The 15921-nt window shown below is 39.4% G+C and overlaps 1 protein-coding gene across 1 annotated transcript in view; it reads left to right on the top strand.

Annotated features, from left to right (window-relative positions):
* RORB (RAR related orphan receptor B) overlaps positions 1 to 15921 on the top strand; it is an 84534-nt gene that overhangs the window by 958 nt on the left and 67655 nt on the right. The gene's annotated exons all lie outside the window — the stretch shown is intronic.

Here is a 15921-nt window from a genome sequence, read left to right on the forward strand (position 1 = left end):
CCTCCCTGTCCATCACCAACTCCTGGAGTTCACTCAGGCTGACGTCCAATGAGTCAGTGATGCCATCCAGCCATCTCATCCTCTGTTATCCCCTTCTCTTCCTGCCCCCAATCCCTCCTAGCATCAGTCTTTTCCAATGAGTCAACTCTTTGCATGAGGTGGCCAAAGTACTGAAGTTTCAGCTTTAGCATCATTCCTTCCAAAGAAATCCCAGGGCTGATCTCCTTCAGAATGGATTGGTTGGATCTCCTCGCAATCCAAGGGACTCTCAAGAGTCTTCTCCAACACCACAGTGCAAAAACATCAATTCTTCGGCACTCAGCCTTCTTCACAGTCCAACTCTCACATCCATACATGACCACAGGAAAAACCACAGCCTTGACTAGACGAACCTTTGTTGGCAAAGTAATGTCTCTGCTTTTCAACATGCTATCTAGGTTGGTCATAACTTTCCTTCCAAGGAGTAAGCGTTTTTTAATTTCATGGCTGCAATCACCATCTGCAGTGATTCTGGAGCCCCCTAAAATAAAGTCTGGTACTGTTTCCACTGTTTCCCCACCTATTTCCCATGAAGTGATGGGACCAGATGCCATGACCTTCGTTTTCTGAGTGTTGAGCTTTAAGGCAACTTTTTCACTCTCCTCTTTCACTTTCACCAACAGGCTTTTTAGATCCTCTTCACTTTCTACCATAAGGGTGGTATCATCTGCATATCTGAGGTTATTGATATTTCTCCCGGCAATCTTGATTCCAGCTTGTGCTTCTTCCAGCCCAGAGTTTCTCATGATGTACTCTGCATAGAAGTTAAATAAGCAGGGTGACAATATACAGCCTTGACGTACTCCTTTTCCTATTTGGAACCAGTCTATTGTTCCATGTCCAGTTCTAACTGTAGAAAATCAAAATTGATTGTTCAAGAGGAGAATGCAATAGTGAAATCAATAGTCTTGCAAAGTACTGAACCTCCCATCATTGAATGTAACCAAACAGATGCTAAATGAAAACCAGGGAAATCTCTTACTCTTCCTGCATAGTAGGCTTACATACTATAAGTTCCATAAAGGAAGGCATTTAACTCAATTACTAGAATATTTTATGCGCTCAACAAACATGATTTTTTTTTTTCTGCTGAATAAATGAATCTCAAGATTCAAGAAGGAATTGGATTTCAGTCTTTCCTAATGTTCAGACCTCAACTCTTAAATAGCTTTGATTTCTACTGGATTAGGTATTGTTTACTCAATATAAAAAATATTAAATGTGAGATAATGGAGATAACAATAAGATTAGTTGTTGCTGGGAGAAGTGGGAGCAGGGGAGATGAATAGAGCACAGAGGATTTTTAAGGCCGTGAAAATACTCTGTATGAGATTACAATGATTGTGTAAATGTCATTATACACTTGCCCAAACCTATAGAATGTGCAACACCAAGAGTAAACTCTAATGTAAACTACAGACTTTGGGTGATTGTGATGTGTCAATATAGCTTTATCTTTGTTTAAAAAAAATGCACCATTCTGGTGAGTAATGTTGATAATGGAGGAGGCTATGCATGTGTGTGAGCAGGAGATATGGGGAAAATGTCTATCTCCCTCTCTATTTTGTTGTAAACTTTAAACTTCTCTAAAAATTTAAAGTCTTTTTTAAAAAAACTTCGGCATTTTTAAATGAAAATAATTACTTGTTCCCCCAAATCTACTTTATATATTTTATCAATCTAATAACACTTATAATGAAAGGAATCTAATTTTACTTGATATTGGGAAGTTTTTGTTGACAACTTTCTTAAAATTTGAAACTTTATATGTTGGAAGGAAGCTTAGGAATGTGTCAGTGAATGAGCAACCAGGGTTCAAGATTTCTGCCACTTGAATTTTGGATTCTGTTATTAATACTAATGTCATCCAGTGAGAGTATTGAAAATCTCAAGGTGATATTGTCGGTATAACCTTCCCTTGAATGGAAAATAAGTAAGAGCACTAAGGGGAAAATGCTTGGAAATATAAATGGATATTATAATATGGGTTTGAAACATTTGTAAGCTCAGTTGCCAGAATAATTTAGCTACTGGTTAAGACACTAATCACTACTCTACTCTGCACCAAAATTAAATGGCTAAATGTTCTTAAATGAATTATGCAAGATAAGTATCTCTCCCAGGAGATATTTGAAAATCTGAAAACCTTTTTGTTTGTCATAACTGGGGGGTGATGGTGTCATCTAGTGGATAGAGACCAAGGATGTTTACAGTTTTTGCTGTTGAGTAATAGCATACATGATGCATTTACAAAATCATCAGTAGATTAATCCATTCCTGCAGCCTTCTGGAGAATGTATAGTTTTGACTAAATTAAAGTATATATTTAATTTAACTAAATACCCTTCAGAAAGTTGAAGCAAATGCACTTTGACAGAACAAAATTTTAATGTGACAGGAGAAACCCTTTTCACCACTCATCAGTTTAGATCAAGTGATGTCATTCGCATCCATGGTGATAGGGATTATGCCTACTTTGCTTCCTACTATGCTCTCATCGACTATGATTTTAAGGGAATTACATGTTTATTAAGTGCCTTCTGTATACGAAGATATTGGCTTATATGCTTTCCCATATGTTACCTAAGTTTTATAACAAATGCATGAAATAGAAATGATTTTCCCTACTTTATAATTGAGGAAACAATGGTTCTGAAGGATTAAGCCACTCCCTAAGAGTGCATCACTTAAAAAGGGTGGAACTAGAACCTTGTTCCAATGATTCTGACACACTCTTGCTCTTCTGTCTCCACACCAGATGTAGACTCTAAAAGGTATATATGAGTATTTAGTCTTTCTGATTCATTATTCAGAGGATAAACTGTTGAGCAGATACATACATTCTGTGTAAAGACTTCAGGAGTTTTCTCAGTGGTTCGGAGTCAAGATAAGACTATGTATATTCATGATAGCTGACATGATCTCTATTTAGGCTGCTATACCAAACTACCACAGACTGATAGAATGGGTGGATGATAAACAACAGAAATTTGCCTCTCACAGTTCTGAAGGCTGGAAGTCCAAGATAATGCTGGGTGCTGGCATGGTTGGGTTCTTGTGAGAACCCTCCATGTTTCAGACTGCCAACTTCTCACAGTATCCTTCTGTAGTGAAAACAGAGGGAGAGAGCTCTCTGGGATTTTTATTGTTGTTGTGTCCCACTCTTTGGCAGCCCCATAGACTGCAGCCTGCAGGCTCCTCTGTCCGTGAGATTTCTCAATACTGGGCTGAGTTGCCACTTCCTTCTCCAGGAATCTTCCCGACTCAGGGATCAAACCTGTGTCGCCTGCACTGCAGGCAGATTCTTTACCGCTGAACCATAGGGAACATTTTTTTTTAATAGGGCATTAATCCCTTTGATGGGGGCTCCACCTTTATAACTTAATCAACCCCAAAGGTCCCACCTATTAATACCATCTTATTGGGAGTTAAAAATCTCAACATATGAATTTGGGAAGACATGACCATTCAGTCCCTGGCATTTGCTGTGCTTAAAATACTGTTCTCAGTGCTTTCTAGGCACTTCCTCTTTTATCTGTCAAATCACATAACAGAACTCACTCACGAGTTGAGTACTATGATTACCTCCATAGAAGTGCAGACAGAGGCACAGAGGGGTTAAGGACCTTGCTGTTAATATAGCTGTTAAACAGTAAAGCCTAGATATGTATCCAGATATTGAAACTCTAAAGCAACCACAGTTGTTAGGTGGGGGGTATTTTTCCCCAGGAGATATTTGGCAATGTTTAGGAATCTTTCTGGGTTGTCACGACCATAGCATGATACTGACTTCTAGTGGATAGAGGCCAAGGATGTTTACAGTGCACAGAACAGCTCCCAGAGAAAAGAATTATCCAACCCCAAATGTCAGTCATGGCAAGTTGGGAACTCTGCTCTAGAACCTACAATTTCAGCATTTCTCCGTGCTTTTCTGCCATCGAGCTGGGGCAAAATCATGGAAATAATGAATGTGGCATCTGACATTACTGATGATTAATTCTCACCTATATTTAATCTTACACTACTTCTCAAGGCAATGTTGATTTTAACAGCAGTATATTATACCATACATCAAAATTATCTTGGCATCTTGTGTAAAATAAAAATGTCTGGTCTCAAATCTGAAAATTCTTACTGAATTGGTCTGGAGTAAGTCTCCTGAACCTATATGCAGGTCAGGAAGCAACAGTTAGAACTGGACATGGAACAACAGACTGGTACCAAATAGGAAAAGGAGTGCATCAAGGCTGTACATTGTCACCCTGTTTATTTAACTTCTATGCAGAGTACATCATGAGAAACACTGGGCTGGAAGAACCTCAAGCTGGAATCAAGATTGCCAGGAGAAATATCAATAACCTCAGATATGGAGATGACAGCACCTTTATGGCAGAAAGTGAAGAGGAACTAAAAAGGCTCTTGATGAAAGTGAAAGAGGAGAGTGAAAAAGTTGGCTTAAAGCTCAACATTCAAAAAATGAAGATCATGGCGTCTGGTCCCATCACTTCATGGCAAATAGATGAGTAAACAGTGGAAACAGTGTCAGATTTTATTTTTAGGGGCTCCAAAATCACTGCAGATGGTGACTGCAGCCATGAAATTAAAAGATGTTTACTCCTTGGAGCGAAAGTTATGACCAACCGAGATAGCATATTCAAAAGCAGAGACATTACTTTGCAAACAAAGGTCCGTCTAGTCAAGGCTATGGTTTTTCCAGTAGTCATGTATGGATGTGAGAGTTGGACTGTGAAGAAAGCTGAGCACAGAAGAATTGATGCTTTTGCACTGTGGTGTTGGAGAAGACTCCTGAGAGTCCCTTGGACTGCAAGGAGATCCAACCAGTCCATTCCAAAGGACATCAGTCCTGGGTGTTCTTGGGAAGGAATGATGCTAAGGCTGAAACTCCAGTACTTTGGCCGCCTCATGCGTTGACTCATCAGAAAAGACTCTGATGCTGGGAGGGATTGGGGGCAGAAGGAGAAGTGGACGACAGAGGATGAGATGGCTGGATGGCATCACTGACTCGATGGACATGAGTGTGAGTGAACTCCGGGAGTTGGTGACGGACAGGGAGGCCTGGCGTGCTGCGATTCATGGGGTTGCAAAGAGTCTGACATGACTGAGCGACTGAGCTGAACTGAACTGAGCTAAAGTCTCCTGTAAATCACATATATATTTTTTTAAGTTTCTTATGTGACTGATAACATGCAGCCAAGTTTTGGGAAACTTAAAGAAAGAGTGGAGATTTTTTAAGTATGAAATGCTTTCTATTCTCCATAAAGTAAGATAATAATGGCCCACAGTCATTGAGTGTTTATCTTGTGCCTATGACAGAGGGGAATACTTTACAGGAATTATCATATTTTGACTCACTGGAAAAGACCCTGATCTTGGAAAGATTGAAGGCAAAAGGAGAAGAGAGCATCAGAGGATTAGATGGTTAGATAGCATCACCAACTCAATGAACATGAATTTGAGCAAACTCTGGGAGATGGAAGACATCTGGGGGATGTCATAGTGGAGGACAGGAGAGCCTGGCATGCCGTAGTCCATCAGGTCACAAAGAGTCAATCACAACTTAGCAACTGAAAAACAAAACAAAAAAAAATTCCTCAACACTTCTATCAGGTACATGATCTTATGGCCATTTTTACAGGTAATGAAACTGAAGCATCAGAAGATTAAATAACTTATTCAGAGCACACAACCAGGATGTAACAGAGCTGACAGTTAACTCTGGATCCTTCTTCTTGGAAAACCCATGCTGTAAACCAATGACTCTGAGAAAGGAGCATAACCAGGGCCACCTGGAGGGTCGTGAGGACCCACATGGTTGCCCCCCACACACACACCCACATCAGTGGTTCTAAGTCAATAGGTCTTGGAAGGGGCCTGAGAATTTGCATGAACTGTTTGAACTTCTCACAAGTTCCCAGGTGATGCCACTGATCCTGCTGCCCTGGGAAACTATAATTTGAGAACCACAGTAGTAAAGAGGGACAGTTTTTTGTTTCTATTTATTTATTTGGCTGCTTTGGGTCTTTCTTGCAGCATGCATGATCTTTAGTATGTGGCATATGGAATCTTTAGTCGCAGTGTGCGAATTCTTAGTTACAGCATATGGGATCTAGTTCCCTAACCAAGACTGAACATGGGGCCCCTGCATTGGAAGTGCAGAGTCTTAGCCACTGGACCACCAGGGAAGTCCCAAAGAGGAACAGTTTTCCTTTATTTTTTTTTTTAAATAAAATCAAGCTCCCTCTCTTTTATGACACATCTTGCATTTAAAAAGCTTCATCTCCTATTTAATCTCTGAATATTAGATTTTTTTAAAGGAACTTTTTAATCCTACTAGCTTAATGTCTTGTAACACCAGGGACAGTCTAAGTACCACACTGGTATGACAAGTGTACAATAGCTGCTACCAGGCAATGCCAAGGAATGCTCCAACTACCGCACAGTTGCACGCATCTCACACGCTAGCAAAGTCATGCTCAACATTCTCCAGGCCAGGCTTCAGCAATACATGAATCGTGAACTTCCAGATGTTCAAGCTGGTTTTAGAAAAGGCTGAGGAACCAGAGATCAAATTGCTAACATCCACTGGATCATCGAAAAAGCAAGAGAGTTCGAGAAAAACATCTATCTCTGCTTTATTGACTATGCCAAAACCATTGATTGTGTGGATCACAATAAACTGTGGAAAATTCTGAAAAAGATGGGAATACCAGACCACCTGACCTGCCTCTTGAGAAACCTATATGCAGGTCAGGAAGCAACAGTTAAAACTGGACATGGAACAATAGACTGGTTCCAAATAGGAAAAGGAGTACGTCAAGGCTGTATATTGTCACCCTGCTTATTTAACTTCTATGCAGAGTACATCATGAGAAATGTTGGGCTGGAAGAAGCACAAGCTGGAATCAAGACTGCCAGGAAAAATACCAATAACCTCAGATATGCAGATGACACCACCCTTATGGCAGAAAGTGAAGAAGAACTAAAGAGCCTCTTGATGAAAGTGAAGGAGGAGAGTGAAAAAGTTGGCTTAAAGCTCAACATTCAGAAAAGTAAGATCACGGCCTTTGGTCCCATCACTTCATGGCAAATAGATGGGGAAACAGTATCAGACTTTATTTTGGGGGGCTCCAAAATCACTGCAGATGGTGATTGAATTCAAGAAATTAAAAGACGCTTACTCCTTGGAAGGAAAGTTGTGATCAACCTAGACAGCATATTAAAAAGCAGAGACATTGTTTTATCAACAAAGGTCCATCTAGTCAAGGCTATGGTTTTTCCAGTGGTCATGTATGGATGTGAGAATTGGACTATAAAGAAGCCTGAGCACTGAAGAATTGATGCTTTTGAACTGTGGTGTTGGGGAAGACTCTTGAGAGTCCCTTGGACTGGAAATCAGTCCTGGGTGTTCATTGGAAGAACTGATGTTAAAGCTGAAACTCCAATACTTTGGCCACCTGATGTGAGTAGCTAACTCATTTGAAAAGACCCTGATGCTGGGAAAGATTGAGGGCAGGAGGAAAAGGGGATGACAGAGGATGAGATGGTTGGATGGCATCAACGACTCAATGGACATGAGTTTGGGTGGACTCTGGGTGTTGGTGATGGACAGGGAGGCCTGGCGTGCTGCAGTTCATGGGATCACAATGAGTCAGACACAACTGAGAAACTGAACTAAACGGAGCCAATGGTGGAGTGGGGTCAATGGAGAGCCATCAAGGGGAGAGGGGGAGAGATCAACTTTTTCTTCCCTCCAATGTTATTACTTCTAACCAGAGGAAAAGAAATCCAAACAGGACAAAGCAAAGACCTAACACAATAGGACATTGCCATAGTGGCAATTAAATGCCTGACAAAGAGGATGAGGGGGAAGGTAGTAGATTAGAGGAAAACAGGAAATCAAAAGAAGTCTTTTGGTCCAACTTCCTTGTTCCTAAGAACCAATTATGATTCAATAAAAAGCAAAAAGAGGGAAGAGTTTTTTTTCCTTAATCTCTCATCTCCACTGAGTAGCAGCAAGTAAATAAGCCAATAAGCCACAGAGAAGGCAATGGCACCCCAGTGTTCTCTCCCAATGCACTCTCCAGTGCTCTTGCCTGGAGAATCCCATGGATGGAGGAGCCTGGTGGGCTGCAGTCCATGGGGTCGCTAAGAGTTGGACACGACTGGGCGACTTCACTTTCACTTTTCACTTTCATGAATTGGAGAAGGAAATGGCAACCCACTCCAGTATTCTCGCCTGGAGAATCCCAGAGACGGGGGAGCCTGGTGGGCTGCCATCTATGGGATCGCACAGAGTCGAACATGACTGAAGCGATTTAGCAGCAGCAGCAGCAAGCCCCCAAGATGAGAGCTCAAAGTGAAACACAGGTTACAGGAAATGGTGGGAGTAGGTGGTGAGACATACATGGCCCCCTAGTGCTACAGTCAGTCAGCAGGAATACACTCACCCACTGATGGACTCTACGTTTTATTGATTCTCTGTGCTAGATGTTGAGGGACACACAAAGAGAGGGTTTTATCCCTAAGGAGCTTACAGTCAAGGTGAAAGGTAAGCATATAAACAGGATTAATGTAGAATACCAGGACCAAATAAGTGGCAGAGACATAGGAGCCCAGGGTAATCACTGTGGATGGAGCGGTCAGGGGATGCTTTGCAGAGATGATGGGAGTTGAGCAGGGTCTTCAGGAATAGGTCACATGTGCGTAGCTAGAGCACAGTAGAGAGAGACCCTCAGCAGGATTGAGGAAGAAAGAGAAGAGTCATGGAAAAGGCAGAAAAGTGACGAATTTGGGGCAGACATTGAGGTTAGATGGATGACTCTGACCATGATCACAGAGTAAGTACCTGAAGACAGGGCTGCCCCAAGCGGTGAAAATCCAGACCAAACAGGAGATTGGGCTTGTCTTGCGGAGGGCTGGAAAGTTTTTGATCAGGCGAGTGGTGTGATAACACCATAACTCTAGAGAAATCCCAACCATTTCGTTCTTTCTTTTCTGATCATTTGTCCCTTATTCAGGCTGAATTTACTGTTTGCGCACGTGCTTTTATCTCCAATCCTGCCCTTTGTGGGGAATGTGCATGCTCTGGGTGTCAAGGTGCCATCGAGTCCGTTTCCATGTTCTTTGGTACCAATTTCCTGGCTCACCAGAGCAGGAGCTGGATTTATTTTCAAGGCTCAGGAGGCATGAGGAGTATCAGCTTCTAACCCAAGATTTGGCTCCCAGCATCCTATGAATGGTGCCTATATTTTTTGTTCCACACAAGTTAGTATTGACTCACCTTTAAGTAGTTCGCAGAGAATTCAGCCTCTGCATTTAAACGGTAACACACAAAACATTTGGTATCCTCCAAATCTGTTTGCTTTCTGACTTAAAAAGTGGTTTTAAATAGCTTTCTTACCTATCCTTATCACCAAGAAGTCTTCTAAAATATTATTTCTACTACTATATAGAAAATGACAATTACCATGGAAGAATTTAAATGGGATTAAATCCATAGGTTATTTTGTTTGTTTGACTTTTGGCCACACTATGTGGCATGCGGGATCTTAGTTCCCCACAGGGCATTGAACTTGTGCCCCCTGCATTGAAAGAGTGGAGTCTTAATCACTGGACTGCCAGAGAAGTCCCTAAATCCATAGGTTTTAAATACACATGAGAATGTGAACTCCATATTTATTTCCCAGAGCCTTGTACAAATAATATTAATAATGAATTAATACATATTGACTGAACAAATAATAATTAGAGTCAATAGTCAAAATGCATGTCTTGGAGATAAGCAAAGGCAAGCCGATTCATTTTTAAGAATAGTTTACTCAATGTCCAACTGTGCTAAGGCCTTTCACATTTCCTCCTCATACAATTCAAATGGGCAGGTGTTCTGATCCTATGTTGGAGATATGTAACCTGATATATGGAAAAAGTTATTAACTTATCCAAAAATTTAAGACCAGATATTCGGATTCAAAAATGTTTTAGTAACTTACTAAAAGTTTAGTAACTTATCCAAGAATTCAAGACTAGATATTCTGATTCAAAATCCAAGATTCTTTCTTCAAATTTTCCCCCAACCTGTCTAATTATAATAAATTGTTGTTGTTGTACAATCGCTAAATTGTGTCTGACTCTTTGTGACCCCATGGACTGTAGCCCACCATGAAATTTTCCAGGCAAGAGTACTGGAGTGGGTTGTCATTTCCTTCTCCAGGGGATTTTCCTGCCCCACAGAACTCACATCTCCTGCATTGCTGGCAGTTTCTTTACCTCTGAGCCACCAGGGAAGCCCAATCCCAGAGGCTTATTATTCTAGCTTCCAGGCTCTTCCTCAGAAGACTCGGACTCAGTTGGTGAAGGTCAGGAATCTATACAGTTAACATGTGGCTCTTTTAATTCTGAGAGACATTTCAGGGGCCTCTAGTCCTGGCTACCCATTAGAATCACCATGGAAGTGTTTAAAACTTCAGATGCCTTGGCCCCACCTCAATGAAGCGATTTGTTTATCAATGGTAAATAAGAAAGAAATCCCAGGGTATCAGTATTTTTTAACTCCTCAGATTATTGCAATGGGCATCCACAGCTGAGAACCACTGGGCTCAGCTCTACCGTGCTGACAATAATATTTAATGGGTTTACCCAGCCTCCTCTAAGCACTTCTCCACCCCTTGCCTTTCTTCCCATACAATGTGGGTCAGGAAACAAAGCAGAAATATTTCAATGAAGAAAGGAACAGAAAGGAAAGAGATCAAGAGACCATTTGTGACAAGTGATTAGGGAAAAGAAAATGAGAACTGTTGAAGGTGGTAGGGGGAAGTGAGGGGTGAAGGGCAAGGTTTGAGACTCATCATGGAAACAATTTAGTAACTCTAAGCAAAAGTTAAATAAAGCTGGCACTCATGTGAGCATATTGCTCTCAAATAAAGATCATGCTTTTTTTCTAGGGGAGTCTGAGCAATTTTTACATTCTCATATATTTATCCTTCCTCATGACGAGGCTTGAGGATCAGAAATTCTGTGTCTTTATTGTTCTTATTTTGCAAATGGGAGTCCTGAGACATGCTTGGCGAATGAAGTCCCCGGCTAGTTCCCACGCTTTGTTGCCACCTCTGCAGTATGGTGTGCATTTATCTCTGCCTGTGAAACACTCATGGCATAGACAATTACAATCCAATATTTGGGGAAACAGGAATATTGACTACCTTTATGCAGTCTTCCCTCCCCTGATTTCACTCAGGAGAGGATCCAAAATAATTGGAGCAAATTAATCTGATGGAAACTTATATTCTACTTTGATAATCAGAAATAACTTCTGTTACGTGGCATCTGCCTGTTGGATCTGTTTCCAAAGGGACGAAAGCAAAGGAGAATTTTGAAATGCAGAAATTGTAAGCAGCTCTACACTTCTGGAGGGAGAAAATGATGTTCTTAAACTGCTGATTGTGATCTAGCAGGTGCTGCATTCTTTTGTCTCAAAAAAGAAAAACCAGTGTTCCCCCTCCTGCTTTCCTTGCCTGGGCAGCCCTTCACCTTCTCTTAATGAAACAGAGCAGTTGATGCCTCTAACTCCTCTCTCATTTAATCTCATTAATGCAGTCTGTTGGGATTCTCGTTGTGGGGTAACATAGGGACAGTTGTTAGACCTCTAGTGAAAAGTGCAATATTTTCCTGTTAGACTTTTAATTGCAACATCAAAATGTGTGAGAACGAGCTCAAAACCAAAGCTGACGCCACTGGTGAGTTTTGCATTTTCTTCTTTCTTCTGATGCTTAGCTGTACGAACTATCCTTCAGCCAAGACAGTAAGCATGTATAAGCTCTCGGCAAAATAAAGTGATGGCTAAGTGTGGGAACAGTGAAATATTTTGACTTGAGCATGCATATGATAAACAAGTGACTCAAGCTTTATTTTACACTGGAGAACATCTTTGTATATAAATATTATCATATCCTAGAGCAAATAACCGAATGCGTAAGTTTTGAGATTGAATTCATGTGGCCCATTACACTAACATGAGGTTAACAGTGTGAACATCCATGTCACAATTTTGTCCCTTTGCCATTCCTGTTGTTAAGTTCATTTTACTTTTCTAATTTAAAAAAAAGTCATTTTATCAATATATTATAGCAGACACTTTCTCAAATGTAAGAAATTCGTTTTCAAGACAATTCTATTTGGCTGAATGATTATTAGCAGTCAGGTGAATTATGTTTGAATTTTTCTTCTAAATTTTTCACAAGTTAATACATAGTTCCCTAAGCACATATCATCTCATAACATAGATTATGTGCATTTATTTTAAAAATATTTCAGGGCAATATGATGATTTGTTGCCATTTTTTTGCTAGTACTAGAACAACAGTTGGAAATATTAAGATGTAAACTGATATAATCATTTGTTTCAAATAATATAACCTAACAACTGTTCAAAAAAAGTTACTAAGCAAATTAAAACTCCTAAAATATTATATTAACTCAGAAGTACATTTTCTCAAAATACTAGAGCTTCCTAGCGCCTGTATTTTTAGACAAGAATAGATATTGTTTCAAGGCAATTATTCACTGATGTCAAAATATATATTTAAGGACTCTATGCATGACATAAGCCATTACAAGCAGATTGTAGTTCTGACATCATTGGAGTCTTTAGACAAATATTTATCCTTCCTACTGACAGATTTACTCAGGATATTGTTGCTATTGTTGTTTAGAAATTAATAACACTGGACGTATTAACATCTATGTACTTAATCCTCTTTGGGTCTGAATTACAATTAGAAGAAACTAACAGGTAAACATAAGTGTCCCTTTCTCCCTTGATTTGATGTTTTAAAACAACAGGAATTTGTCCTCTATTGTAAAATTACATCAAACACAGAATTTAATTTTTGGAGCTTATATGTGTATGGGTACTCACACACACACAGACACACACACACACATTTCATTTTTTAAATGAACTATATGAAAAAAATGTGCCTTACATTTTGCAAAGAGAACCAGATATTTTAATTTCATCTTAAATTTAAGTGAAATAAAAGGAATATTCCAGATTAAACCCGCAGTGCTTAAACCTTTGGTGCTGTGCTTAGCAACTGGTTTTCACCAGTCTTTTTCCTCTAGTATTTCCCCCCAAAATAAATATTTCTGCCTTGCATAATTCAAGCCTCTAAAGAAAAACTCCACTTTTTCCTACCAATTTAGACTACCTGGTAGCATCAAAATGCCTTTGGTAGAAATTAATGTATAAGAAATACAGCTAACAAATGGAGCAATCATAAACATCTCCATGAAAATGCTGTTAGAAGCTATCAAGCAATGATCATGAATTTGCTGCTTGTAGAAAAACAGTTCAAAAGAAACTTGTGAAAATGGAATGTGAAAATCACTGTGTCTGTTCTTAGTACTTGGTCATCGTTGTTCATAGAACTCCTTTACCAGCTTACGTAAACACTGAATAAAGCTATTAGGGATTACGTGCAGCATGCTGGATCTGATGAGCTCAAAAATAAGATAGCTTGGGTCCTATAATATTTAGGATTATGCTGGTAATCTCTTTAGGGAAAGTGTGCGGTATCAGCAGAAATGCACTTCAGTCTTCGAGGGAATGGGCACTAATAATTCTACATTTGTTGGGTAGCTAAAGCTTTGCCTACCTTGATGTAGGGGCTTTGTGACATTTGTAATAGGATGAAATCATAAGGGAGAGCTTCTGGAGTAACATCTTAAATTATTTTACCTCTAAAATAATTCCTGGTGCTACATGCAAGTGAGAATACATTCCTTTACATTCCAAGTGTCTCCCTTTTTTAAACAGGCTGCCTATGTAAAGATGAACTAAACCCAAAGATTTCTTTCTCCAAAAGCCTCCAAACTTGTTTTCATGTCTAGAAGTGAAATAAAAATTCAGGTTGTCTTTTCAATTCTATATATTTTTTTAAAATTCAATTCAGAAACAATACAGGCTTAATTGCAAGTTTGCTAGAACATAAATGATGTTTATGTAATCTCAGTGCAGAAACTTACAATATATTTTTCTTTTGTAGCATTGTCTATGTTAAAAACAAAATCAAAGCTCTTGCAGTTAATCCAAAAAATGAGTTCCTAAAATCTTAGCTCTTATAGGATTAATGATCACTGACGTCCAAGTGTCCTCCCTCAAGTGAAAAATCCCTCATGACATGTTGGACTGCCCATTCATACAAATTTTCCCCTACATCAATCCTGTGATGGGAAAGGAAGTCTTTGGGGCTACTGGTAGTAATTTTTCTTCATCCATCTCATCCTCTTCTCCCCCACACCAACACACACTAAACTGGTGTAAATATCTCATCTATGGTCTAAACTTTGTTTATGTAATTATTTGCTGCATCTATGGCTAAAGGTATGTTTGAAAAACAGATTGTGTGTCTGTGTTTAGTTGCTCAGGTGTGCCTGAATCTTTGTGACCCTATGGACTGTAGCCCGCCAGACTCCTCTGTTCACAGGATTTCTCAAGCGAGAATACTGGAGTGGGTTGCCATTTCTTCCTCCAGAGGATCTTCCTGACCCAAATATTAAGCTCTCTAGTCTCCTGCATTGCAGGCAGATTCTCTACCCACTGAGCCATCTAAAAAAACAGAAGTGTCTGTAAATATGAAAGAGGGATAAATTATACTACTATTCAGTTTTTGACTATCCAAGCAAATTGTAGGACATTATGTGCCAATTAAATCAAGCTTTTATTACATTAGTAAGGAGAATGTTACTATGATGCCAACATTCTGATCTTATGTGGACATCATCCTCATGTAGGACAATAATCCACGCAGGTATCTCATGAGAGACACGATGAGATAACACATTTATTTCAAAGTTTTCTGTTTTAAAGAACAAAGGCATTGAATTGGGTTTTGGTCACTGTATTTTAGACTTTGTCTTCATCTTTTCCTCTGTAGTCCTGCCTTGTCTTTTTTTTTTTTTTATAACACTTCAAGGGATTTAGTCTTTACCATTATGCAGAAAGAAACATGTTTTTCTTATTTTTGAATTCTCTGAAAAAGTTCTGAGAACTTCAGGAATGGTCTTCAACGTTCCTATCAATGGAAAGAGTGAGAAACTAGTATCATGTTCCTTCCACCCCATTGTGCACTTTCAGTTGCTTGGGGTTTTTTGGGGATGTGTGAGTGTCTGTATCTGTGTGTGTGTGTTTAATTAGTGTTGTTTTTTCAAAATTTGAATCCCTTACCTTCAAATATATATGTGTATTTTTTATGTTTACTTATTTATTTTATTTTTGGCTGTGTCATACAGCATGTGGGACCTTAGTTCCCTGCATCCCCTGCATGGGAAATTCAGAGTCTTAACCACTGGACTGACAGGAAAATCCTACCTTCAAATATATAATTTAGTGGCTTTATTTTTATATTTCTCTAATACATCCCTTTTAATTAACCTTATCAAATATTCTTGAAAAGAACGTAGTATAGGAACTACATCTTAGAGCACACGGAACAGTAAAACTGGGTTGAATCACATGGAACTGGCAGTGTTGCCTATCTCCTTGCACAAAAGGGTGGCGAACTTATATGACTCAACCTGACATATGTGCCTACAGATAAAAGGATCATTATTTGATAATCCTAAAAGAATTCTGCTACTATTTATTTTTCATTTAACTCCATTAACTACCCTGCTCTCTTCCTAAGACCTGGCTCAAAAGCCACCTCATCCACCAAATCTTGCCAGTTTTCTCTGCTTGAAACCAATGTATTTCTTCTTCCAGGTTTATTCAAGCATTCATCTCAGTCTGCCCTGTGTTGAGGTCATGTAGACCTGTGTGCAGCTATACAATCATTGTACTCACTTTGAAGATAGAAAGTTGGT

Source organism: Capra hircus, chromosome 8 (genome assembly GCF_001704415.2).
Source record: "Capra hircus breed San Clemente chromosome 8, ASM170441v1, whole genome shotgun sequence".
Taxonomy (NCBI): domain Eukaryota; kingdom Metazoa; phylum Chordata; class Mammalia; order Artiodactyla; family Bovidae; genus Capra; species Capra hircus.